The sequence below is a fragment of the Salvelinus alpinus genome, chromosome 32, assembly GCF_045679555.1.
Source record: "Salvelinus alpinus chromosome 32, SLU_Salpinus.1, whole genome shotgun sequence".
NCBI lineage: Eukaryota > Metazoa > Chordata > Actinopteri > Salmoniformes > Salmonidae > Salvelinus > Salvelinus alpinus.
In genome coordinates this window covers 29298067-29309627 of record NC_092117.1, presented here as the reverse complement: position 1 = coordinate 29309627, position 11561 = coordinate 29298067, and the positions used below count along the sequence as shown (strand labels likewise).

General features: G+C 45.4%; 1 protein-coding gene across 2 annotated transcripts in view; it reads right to left on the bottom strand.

The window, feature by feature from the left end:
- LOC139562660 (methylcytosine dioxygenase TET3-like) overlaps window positions 1–11561 on the bottom strand; it is a 110038-nt gene that overhangs the window by 62871 nt on the left and 35606 nt on the right. The window lies entirely within an intron of this gene.

Sequence of the window (11561 nt, the reverse complement as noted above, 5' to 3'; positions counted from 1 at the left end):
ATTTTTGTTTTCCATTGCAAAATCTTTTCAGGGTTTTCTGTGGCATATCATAATGAACATGACCCAGCAGTGTGAAACGCCAAAAACAGTCAGGTGGTTGACTTCAATTCTAGAAGTGTAGCAGCAGCACGCCGTGGTTCAGCTCGTGCAACTCTCTACTTCCTGGTCTACAGGATTAGTGGCACATTTTACCAGAGGGCCTATATGTGTCACGTTCCTGACCTGTTTTCCTTTGTTTTGTATTTGTTTTAGTTGGTCAGGGCGTGAGTTGGGTGGGTTGGTCTAGGTTTGATTTTCTATGTTGGGATTTTGTGTTCGGCCTGGTATGATTCTCAATCAGAGACAGCTGTCAATCGTTGTCCCTGATTGAGAATCATACTTAGGCAGCCTGGGTTTCACCTGTGTTTTGTGGGTGTTTGTTCCTGTGTCAGTGTTTGGGCCACACAGGACTGTTTCGGGTTAGTCACATTTATTGGTTTTTGTATTTTGTAGTGTTTGTTGTTTTCCCATTAAAATATGAATACTTACCAATCCGCATCTTGGTCCGATCCATGCTCCTCCTCGTCTGAGGAGGAGAACGACTACGACAGCCGTTACAGAAACACCCACCAAAACAGGACCAAGCGGATTGGAGAAGGAAGGCAAGTACAACAGCAATGGGGAAAAGAGGAATGGACTTGGGAGGAAATCCTAGACGGGAAAGGACCCTGGGCAGAGCCAGAGGAGTGTCGCCGCCCCAAAGCGGAGCTGGAGGCAGCGAAAGCGGAGAGGAGGTTTTATGAGGCGAAAGCAAGGCAGAGCGGCTGGAAGCCCGAGAGGCTCACCCAAAAATGTATTGGGGGGGGGATAAAGGGGAGTGTGGCGAAGCCGGGTTGGATACCCGAGCCAACTCCCCGGGCTTACCGTGGAGTGAGAGGGCGTCGTACTGGTCAGACACCGTGTTATGCGGTAAAGCGCACGGTGTCCCCAGTACGCGTGCTTAGCCCAGTGCGGGCTATTCCACCTTGCCGCACTGGTAGGGCTAGGTTGGGCATCGAGCCGGGTGCCATGAAGCCGGCCCAACATATCTGGCCTCCAGTACGTCTCCTCGGGCCGGCGTACATGGCACCAGCCTTACAGGTGGTGTCCCCGGTTCGCCTGCATAGCCCAGTGCGGGCTATTCCACCTTGCCGCACTGGTAGGGCTAGGTTGGGCATCGAGCCGGGTGCCATGAAGCCGGCCCAACATATCTGGCCTCCAGTACGTCTCCTCGGGCCGGCGTACATGGCACCAGCCTTACAGGTGGTGTCCCCGGTTCGCCTGCATAGCCCAGTGCGGGCTATTCCACCTCGCCGCACTGGCAGGGCTACGGGGACCATTCAACCTGGTAAGGTTGGGGAGGCTCGGTGCTCAAGAGCACGTGTCCTCCTTCACGGTCCGGTATATCCGGCGCCACCTTCCCACCCCAGCCCAGTACCATCAGTGCCGACACCACGCACCAGGCTTCCAGTGCATTTCCAGAGCCCTGTTCCTCCTCCACGCACTCTCCCTGTGGTGCGTGTCTCCAGCCCAGTGCCTCCAGTTCCGGCACCACGCACCAGACCTACTGTGCGCCTCAGCAGGTCAGAGTCGGCCGTCTGCTCAACGCCGCCTGCGCTGCTTGCCTGCTCAGCGCAGCCTGTGTCTGAACTGCCTGCCTTCCCAGCGCTGTCTGAACTGCCTGCCTTCCCAGCGCTGTCTGAACTGCCTGCCTTCCCAGCGCTGTCTGAACTGCCTGCCTGCCCAGCGCTGCCCGTCTGTCCCGAGCCTTCAGAGCCGTCCAGCCAGGACCAGCCAGAGCCGTCCAGCCAGGACCAGCCAGAGCCGTCCAGCCAGGACCAGCCAGAGCCGTCCAGCCAGGATCAGCCAGAGCCGTCCAGCCAGGATCAGCCAGAGCCGTGCAGCCAGGATCAGCCAGAGCCGTCCAGCCAGGATCAGCCAGAGCCGTCCAGCCAGGAGCTGCCAGCCAGCCAGGATCCGCCGGAGCCAGCCAGACAGGATCCGCCGGAGCCAGCCAGCCAGGACCGCCGGAGCCTTCCGCAAGCCAGGATCCGCCAGAGCCTTCCGCCAGCCAGGATCCGCCAGAGCCTTCCGCCAGCCAGGATCCGCCAGAGCCTTCCGCCAGCCAGGATCCGCAAGAGCCTTCCGCCAGCCAGGATCCGCCAGAGCCTTCCGCCAGCCAGGATCCGCCCCTCAGTCCGGTGCTGCCCCTCAGTCCGGTGCTGCCCCTCAGTCCGGTGCTGCCCCTCAGTCCGGTGCTGCCCCTCAGTCCGGTGCTGCCCCTCAGTCCGGTGCTCTTTGGAATAGTGGGATTGACATGGAGGGTGGATATTAGGAGGAGGCCACGGAAGCGGGGGTTGACTATGGTGGGGTGGGGACCAGCGCCAGAGCCGCCACCGTGGACAGACACCCACCCAGACCCTCCCCTAGACTTTGTGCTGGTGCGCCGGGAGTTCGCACCTTAAGGGGGGGGTTCTGTCACGTTCCTGACCTGTTTTCCTTTGTTTTGTATTTGTTTTAGTTGGTCAGGGCGTGAGTTGGGTGGGTTGGTCTAGGTTTGATTTTCTATGTTGGGATTTTGTGTTCGGCCTGGTATGATTCTCAATCAGAGACAGCTGTCAATCGTTGTCCCTGATTGAGAATCATACTTAGGCAGCCTGGGTTTCACCTGTGTTTTGTGGGTGTTTGTTCCTGTGTCAGTGTTTGGGCCACACAGGACTGTTTCAGGTTAGTCACGTTTGTTTGTTTGGTTGTTGTATTTTGTAGTGTTTGTTGTTTTCCCATTAAAATATGAATACTTACCAATCCGCATCTTGGTCCGATCCATGCTCCTCCTCGTCTGAGGAGGAGAACGACTACGACAGCCGTTACAATATGGGATCAATATTATGCCACATGTATTCACAAATGTAAATCACCAATCCACAAATGTAAATCACTTTCCACAAATGTAAATCACTATCCACAAACAAACACCTTTTGATTTGTATTTGTAAATCGAGGGCCTTAAGTAAAATGACTGCCATAAAGATTTGCACATAGAGATATGCGCAAACATGACCTGCAACTACATATTCGGAAGCACTTAGGTCACCTGACTTTTGGCAGGGATTTGAAGACAAGAAAAATACAAAAAGTTATCATGTATAGAAAGCGATTTGTATTCATAGAAGTTCCAAAAGAATAAAGACATTTCAAATGTCCTATTATGTCTATATACAGTGTTGTAGAGATGTACAAAAGGGAGGATAAATGAACATAAATATGGGTTGTATTTACAATAGTGTTTGTTCTTCACTGGTTGCCTTTTTCTTGTGGCAACAGGTCACACATCTTTCTGCTGTGATGGCACACTGTGGTATTTCACCCAGTAGATATGGGAGTTTATCAAAATTGGGTTTGCTTTTGAATTCTTTGTGGATCTGTGTAATCTAATATGGTCATACATTTGGCTGAAGGTTAGGAAGTACAGCTCAGTTTCCACCTCATTTTTGGGCCGTGTGCACATAGCCTGTCTTCTCTTGAGAGCCATGTCTAACTATGGCGGCCTTTCTCAATAGCAAGGCTATGCTCACTGAGTCTGTACATAGTCAGTTTTCCTTAAGTTTGGGTCAGTCACAGTGGTCAGGTATTCCGCCACTGTCTCTCTCTCTCTTTCTCTCTCTCTCTCGCTTTCTCTCTCTCAATTCAATTCAAAGGGTTTTATTGGCATGGGAAACATATGTTTCTCTCTCACTCAGATCCTCCCCTTTTCTCTCTTTCACTCTCTCACAGAAACTTCTCTTCCTTTCCCCTCACTTTCTCAGCCCCTTCTATCCTCCCTCTCTCCTCTCTAAAGACGACCATGTGGTGTCGGCATGGCGGAGGCCATACCAGGACAGGGGAACAAACTCAGGCAGCCTCCCTCTACCCCTCTGACACCTCAGCCAGCCAACCCCGTGTGTGTTGTGTGTGTGTGTGGCGTAGCTCAGGTACTAAGACAACAGCTGATCAGTGTATTCATAACAGCCACTAGGCAGCATGCCAACCACAAACAAACACACAGGGATACTTCTCGTGATGGATAAACCAATGAATTAAAAGGACAACATTGCAAGTACAACTCCGATATGTCAGTGTTTAACAGACTACTGTTCTCATTTTAATAATCATAATTCTACTTTAACAGTCCATACAATAACATTAAAATATGCTTTATAATATGCTATTTACTTCATCTAGGTGCAGAGGAAAATAAAAATAGTTATAGTACATTTGTAGAATTACCTTGAACTACAGGTGGTTTTTGAGGCAGGTTAGGAGAGGTGTAACATTTCACAGAAGAGGAGAGTCTAGATGCAGACAAGGCTAAAGTGAAGTCTGGACTCAATCACTAATTACAGAGCTAGTGCTATAGGTAGATTGTGACAGAGGGAGAGAGGGAGAGGGAGAGAAAGAGAGGGGGAGAGAGAGAGGGGGAGAGAGAGAGAAAGATAGAAAGAGAGAGTGAGAGGGAGAGAGGGAGAGGGAGAGAAAGAGAGGGGGAGAGAGAGAAAAAGAAAAAGAGGGAGAGAGAGAAAGTTAGTGAGAGAGAGAGAAAGAGAGAGAGTGAGAGAGAGAGAGTGTGTGGGGGGGCGGGGGGGGGTGACTAATCAGAGCAGTCTGAGGTAGTTGGACAGGTTTGTCTATTTAGGTCCATTGACCGACTGTGTGTGTTCAAAACAGGTCATGTTGTTTTCTAGTCACGTTTACTATGCATCACACACACCTATCAACTGCCATCTGGTTACACTAACAGTCATTTTCTCCATGGATATTACTAGTTACACAATGCAAAACCTTCTGACAACACCAGCCAGCACAAGCCCAAGTCAGATAATCTGCAACGGGTTGGACTGGTTACTACTACAACATATAGCCTAAAGCTTTCTCAGATGTTCACCAATACTCAGACCTTTACAGTCACAATGACATGTAGCCTACAGCTGAAGATCGATTTCATAAAGTCTGAAGCCTTTAAGGGTATGGACGACTTTAACTACTACTACACACACACACACATGGGCACGCACGCACGCACGCGCACGCACACGCACCCTAAAACTGCAAATTAACCCTGAGACACCAGGCGTGAGGAAAAGTGAAGGCCTTAATTCTGCACGAAAGGCAGTGAGGCAGAAAAGCCATGTAGAGGACGAACACAAGATATTGGCTCATACAGAAAGTCCATGGGACAGATCATACAACATAGTAACTACAGAACGTCCATGGGACAGATCATACTACATAGTAACTACAGACCGTCCGTGGGACAGATCATACTACATAGCAACTACAGAACGTCCGTGGGACAGATCATACTACATAGTAACTACAGACCGTCCGTGGGACAGATCATACTACATAGCAACTACAGAACGTCCGTGGGACAGATCATACTACATAGTAACTACAAAACGTCCATGTGACAGATCATACTACATAGTAACTACAAAATGTCCGTGTGACAGATCATACTATATAGTAAACTACAGAACGTCCGTGTGACAGATCATACTACATAGTAACTACAGAACGTCCGTGGGACAGATCATACTACATAGTAACTACAGAACGTCCGTGGGACAGATCATACTACATAGTAACTACAGAACATCCGTGGGACAGATCATACTACATAGTAACTACAGACCGTCCATGGGACAGATCATACTACATAGTAACTACAGAACGTCCGTGGGACAGATCATACTACATAGTAACTACAGAACGTCCATGGAGCAGATCATACTACATAGTAACTACAGAACGTCCGTGGGACAAATCATACTACACAGTAACTACAGACCGTCCATGAGACAGATCATACTACATAGTAACTACAGAATGTCCATGTGACAGATCATACTACAAAGTAACAACAGAACGTCCGTGTGACAGATCATACTACATAGTAACTACAGAACGTCCGTGGGACAGATCATACTACATAGTAACTACAGAACGTCCGTGGGACAGATCATACTACATAGTACCTACAGAACGTCCGTGGGACAGATCATACTACATAGTAACTACAGACCGTCCATGGGACAGATCATACTACATAGTAACTACAGAACGTCCATGGGACAGATCATACTACATAGTAACTACAGAACGTCCGTGGGACAGATCATACTACATAGTAACTACAGAACGTCCGTGTGACAGATCATACTACGTAGTAACTACAGAACGTCCGTGGGACAGATCATACTACATAGTAACTACAGAACGTCCGTGGGACAGATCATACTACATAGTAACTACAGACCGTCCATGGGACAGATCATACTACACAGTAACTACAGAACGTCCGTGGGACAGATCATACTACATAGTAACTACAGAACGTCCATGGAGCATATCATACTACATAGTAACTACAGAACGTCCGTGGGACAGATCATACTACACAGTAACTACAGACCGTCCATGAGACAGATCATACTACATAGTAACTACAGAATGTCCGTGTGACAGATCATACTACAAAGTAACTATAGAACGTCCGTGTGACAGATCATACTACATAGTAACTACAGAACGTCCGTGGGACAGATCATACTACATAGTAACTACAGAACGTCCGTGGGACAGATCATACTACATAGTACCTACAGAACGTCCGTGTGACAGCTCATACTACATAGTAACTACAAACCGTCCATGGGACAGATCATACTACATAGTAACTACAGAACATCCATGGGACAGATCATACTACATAGTAACTACAGAACGTCCGTGGGACAGATCATACTACATAGTAACTACAGAACGTCCGTGGGACAGATCATACTACATAGTAACTACAGACCGTCCATGAGACAGATCATACTACATAGTAACTACAGAACGTCCATGAGACAGATCATACTACATAGTAACTACAGAACGTCCACGGAGCAAATCATACTACATAGTAACTACAGACCGTCCGTGGGACAGATCATACTACACAGTAACTACAGACCGTCCATGAGACAGATCATACTACATAGTAACTACAGAATGTCCGTGTGACAGATCATACTACAAAGTAACTACAGAACGTCCGTGTGACAGATCATACTACATAGTAACTACAGAACGTCCGTGGGACAGATCATACTACATAGTAACTACAGAACGTCCGTGGGACAGATCATACTACATAGTAACTACAGAACGTCCGTGGGACAGATCATACTACATAGTAACTACAGACCGTCCATGGAGCAGATCATACTACATAGTAACTACAGAACGTCCGTGGGACAGATCATACTACATAGTAACTACAGACCGTCCATGAGACAGATCATACTACATAGTAACTACAGACCGTCCATGAGACAGATCATACTACATAGTAACTACAGAACGTCCGTGGGACAGATCATACTACATAGTAACTACAGAACGTCCGTGGGACAGATCATACTACATAGTAACTACAGACCGTCCATGAGACAGATCATACTACATAGTAACTACAGACCGTCCATGAGACAGATCATACTACATAGTAACTACAGAACGTCCATGGAGCAAATCATACTACATAGCAACTACAGAACGTCCGTGGGACAGATCATACTACATAGTAACTACAGAACGTTCGTGGGACAGATCATACTACATAGTAACTACAGAACGTCCGTGGGACAGATCATACTACATAGTAACTACAGACCGTCCATGGAGCAGATCATACTACATAGTAACTACAGAACGGCAGTGGGACAGATCATACTACATAGTAATAACTACAGACCGTCCATGGGACAGATCATACTACATAGTAACTACAGAATGTCCGTGGGACAGATCATACTACATAGTAACTACAGACCGTCCGTGGGACAGATCATATTACATAGTAACTACAGAATGTCCGTGGGACAGGTCATACTACATAGTAACTACAGAACGTCCATGGGACAGCTCATACTACATAGTAACTACAGACCGTCCGTGGGACAGATCATACTACATAGTAACTACAGAATGTCCGTGGGACAGGTCATACTACATAGTAACTACAGAACGTCCATGGGACAGATCATACTACATAGTAACTACAGAATTCAACTGAAACGTTACAGTGGGAAAAATACCTAGTCACAGCCAAACCCTCCCTCTGGGTTTCTGTCTGTCTGTATAAACTTGGCTCTCTGTTTCTCTTTCTCTCTCTCTCAGATGGGTTGGCTGAGTAGGTTAGTTGTTACTCATGTCATCCTTCCCAGTCGAAACAGTTTGGAAAAGCGCATATATTATGACGACATTTTGTGACGTTTTTGTTCATTTTTTTTTTTTTTTCAGCTGTTAGGACAGAAGGCAAATTTTCTCGAGGCAAGCTAAAGTTGGTCGCCAAAGTCTACGCCCATTCATCGGTGATTGGTCAACAGTAGGGATTCTCAAAAAAAAAGTATTTGTTGTAATCAGGACAACGACTCTAAGCACACAGGCAAGACAACGCAGGAGTGGCTTCGGGACAAGTCTCTGAATGTCCTTGAGTGGCCCAACCAGAGCCCGGACTTGAACCCGATCAAACATCTCTGGAGAGACCTGAACATAGCTGTGCAGCGATGCTCCCCATCCAACCTGACAGAGCTTGAGAGAATCTGCAGAGAAGAATGGGAGAAACTCCCCAAATACAGGTGTGCCAAGCTTGTAGAGTCATACCCAAGAAGACTCAAGGCTGTAATCACTGCCAAAGGTGCTTAAACACAGTACTGAGTAAAGGGTCTTAATACTTATGTAAATGTGATATTAAAATGTTTGTAAATGTATACATTTGCAAAAATGTTGAAAAACCTATTTTTGCTTTGTCATTATGGGGTATTGTGTGTAGATTGATGAGGCTGTAATGTAACAAAATGTGGAAAAAGTCAAGGGGTCTGCAAATGCACTGTATGTACATTAACTTTTCAAATCACATTAGCAACGGAGCGTTGTGTGCCGCGAGAGGGTTCGGTACTTGGCAACGGACATTTACTGTAAATATCCCTATGAAATAGTGTATCACAGTATAGCCACTAGCCAGCATGCTTCAACTACGCAAGAGACTTTTCATCTTAAACATATTACACGTTTGAATAACAGAACCAAACCACATTACAGTTTTGAATCATGCAACAATTCACAAGCATGTGTAGAGATTAAAGGTGTTATTGTCTCATCTGTAGGCTACACTCTATACATTTCAGCTTAAAGACAAAAACACAGAGTTGCTAACAGCATGTCTTCATCAAATAATGTTAGGCTATCAAAAATGAACTATTAGGCCTACTACCCTTCTCATACGAATATAAAGGTACTGTAGACCTACCTTACAACATTGCAACAAGTCATGCTTCATTTTTATCAATATCATACAAATCATTTGGCCTACATGTGGTAAAAGCAAATTTAGACTGAAAACCTGGGTATAATATAAACTGAGTGTACAAAACATTAAGAACACCTTCCTAATATTGAGTTATTGTTCTCAGAACTGCCTCAATTCGTCAAGGTGTTGAAAGCATTCCACAGGGACGCTGGCCCATGTTGACTCCAATATTTCCCACAGTTGTGTCAAGTTGGCTGGATGTCCCTTGAGTGGTGGACCATTCCTGATACATAGAGGAAACTGCTGAGTGTGGAAAAACCCAGCAGCGTTGCAGTTCTTGACATAAACCGGTGCGCCTGGCACCTTCTACCATACCTCGTTCAAAGGCACTTCAATCTTTTGTCTTGCCCAATTACCCTCTGAATGGCACACATACACAATCCATGTCTCAATTGTCTTAACTTCTCACGAGTCACCAACCCTGATCCGGTAGCACCCCCCACCCCCCACCCCACTGAGTAGCATAGCTAGCATAGCGTCACAAGTAACTTGTAGCATCTAAATATCATTAAATCACAAGTCTAAGACACCAGATGAAAGATACAGGTCTTGTGAATAAAGCCACCATTTCAGATTTTTAAAATGTTTTACAGGGAAGACACAATATGTAAATCTATTAGCTAACCACGTTAGCAAAGGACACGATATTTTTACTCCCAACAGCCTTTTCCTGCGTCAGTAGCTATCACTAATTCGACGAAATAAAAATATATATAGCCACTAACCAAGAAACAACTTCATAAGATGACAGTCTGATAACATATTTATGGAATTGCATAGTTTTTTTTTTTTAAATGTGCATTTTTCAGTTATAAATCACAGTTCTACATTGCAGCTGCAATCTGAAAAGGTGCCGACCAAGCCAGAACAATTACAGAGACCAACGTCATATAACTAATTACTCATTTTAAAACATTTCAGAAAAATACACAGCGTACAGATATTGAAAGCCCAACATCTGGTGAATCCAAACAATATTTCAGATTTATGAAATGTTTTATAACGAAAACAAAATGTAGCGCTAAATTAGCATAGCTATACCAGGCAGATTCGGCTAGGCGCCCACGGCCAGTTCACATGCACAACAGATATGATATAACATCGTAAATTGGGTCTTACTATGGCTGATCTTTCATCAGAATGTTGATCAAAGTGTCCTTTGTCAAGATGAGTCGTTGGTTCCGTTCAGAAATGTTCCTTTCCCACTTCATTTAGCATAGGTACTGGTCGAGGGGCACGGATCTCTCAAACGTAAATACAATCCGACAACGGAACACCGCAAAACTCCCGGAAAAATTCAAATAATCTGATTAAACTATATTGAAAAAACATACATTACGATGATATGGTCACATGTATCAAACAAAATTCGACACGGAGATAGTTTTCATACATAACGCCAGCAAAACAGTACACAATCGCAGCTCCAATTCGAGCGATTCAGTAAACCGGAAGTTGTCGGTCACGCCAAAGAAATGGCTCCTATTTCACGTCAGTCCCAGATAAACAAAGAATTTCTCCTCTGACGTCCTCTTGACAACCAGAGGAAGGCGAATGAAGTGTGTTTCTGGTCATAGGGGGCACGACCATATATAGGCAGAGCTTTGAAGCCAGCATAACACATCTTGATTTTATGTTCTTGGTCATGGAAAGTGCTGTGAAATGACTTCTGTATCACTCAGAGACAAAATTGAAACGGTTTTAGAAACTAGAGATTGTTTTCTTTCCAATGGTATTATTTATATGCATATAGTAAGAGCAATAATTGAATAAGAGGCAGTTTAATCTGTAGAGCAAATTATGCTAATGCGAAAATAGCACCCCCTGTTTTCTCAAGTTAAGGCTTGAAAATACTTCTTAAACCTATCTCCTCCCCTTCATCTACACTGATTAAAGTGGATTTAATAAGTGGCATCAATAAGGGATCATAGCCTTCACATGGGCAGTCTGTGTTATGGAAAGAGACGGTGTTCATAATGTTTTGAACACTCAGAGTATGAGTGAATTCACTGGGGAGCTGCGACAAGCGACGAGCTGTTTTATATGGAAGCTCATACTCGCCACCCCAAAAAATAAATACATTGAAATGCCTCATGATTTGTCAACTTATGCACATGAATCTGTCCGATCAACTGCAGCACATAAC